This window comes from Danio rerio, chromosome 8 (genome assembly GCF_052040795.2).
Source record: "Danio rerio strain M-AB ecotype USA chromosome 8, GRCz13ab, whole genome shotgun sequence".
NCBI lineage: Eukaryota > Metazoa > Chordata > Actinopteri > Cypriniformes > Danionidae > Danio > Danio rerio.
This window is the reverse complement of record NC_141028.1, coordinates 8,842,243-8,843,540: the sequence shown is the minus strand read 5'-3', so window position 1 is coordinate 8,843,540 and position 1,298 is coordinate 8,842,243.

Here is a 1,298-nt window from a genome sequence, read left to right as displayed (position 1 = left end):
GTCTCAGAAGGGCTGATCTGATGATTTCAGAAACTGCTGATCTACTGAGATTATTACGCTCAACCATCTCTAAGGTTTGAAGAGAATGGTCTGAAAAAGAGAAAATATCCAGTGAGCGGCAGTTCTGTGGGCACAAATGCCTTGTTGATGCCAGAGGAGAATGGCCAGACTGGTTCCAGCTGATAGAAAGGCAACTGTAACTCAAATAAGCACTGGTTACAACCGAGGTGTGCAGAAGAACATCTCTGAACGCACAACATGTCCAACCTTGAGGCGGATGGGCTACAGCAGCAGAAGACCACACCGGGTGCCACTCCTGTCAGCTGATAACAGGAAACTGAGGCCACAATTCGCACAGACTCACCAAAATTGGACAATAGAAGATTGGAGATGTACTGTATGAGTCTCGATTTCTGCTGTGACATTCGGATGGTAGGGTCAGAACTTGGTGTCAACAACATGAAAGCATGGATCTTGCCTTGTATCAACAGTTCAGGCTGGTGGTGTTGATGTAATGGTGTGGGGGATATTTTCTTGGCACACTTTGGGCTCATTAGTGCCAATTGAGCCTCATGTCAATGCCACAGCCTGGATGAGTATTGTTGCTGACCATGTCCATCCCTTTATGACCATAGTGTAATGTGCCATGTCAAAGCGCGAATCATCTCACACTGGTTTCTTGAGCATGACAATGAGTTCACTGTAACCAAATGGCCTAAACATTCACCAGATCTAAATCCAATAGAGCACCTTATATGGTGGATATGGTGGAAGGGAGATTCACATCATGGATGTGCAGCGGACAAATCTCCAGCAACGGCGTGATGCTATCATGTCAATATGGACCAAAATCTCTGAGGAATATTTCTAGTACCTTGTTGAATCTATGCAACAAAGGATTAAGGCAGTTTTGAAGGCAAAAGGAGGTGCACCCTGGTGCTAGTAAGGTGGACCTAATAAAGTGGCCGGCGAGTGTATTTTATATTGTTCTCTCATTAAATGTTTTTAATGTTACTCCAAATATCCTGATAATACAATTTTAATAATGTGTTTGTGCCAATATGAAATTCATTCATTCATTTTCCTTCAGCTCAGTCCCTTGTTTAGCAGGGGTCGCCACAGCAGAATGAACCGGCAACTATTCCAGCATATGTTTTACGCAGCGGATGCGCTTCCAGCCACAACCCAGTAGTGGGAATGACAGAAAACTGATTTAAAAAGCTGTACAATAAAATCATTGCATAACAAGGACAAAAGGAAAAGTGTGTGTGTTTGAAATGAAACACACACACGAATAA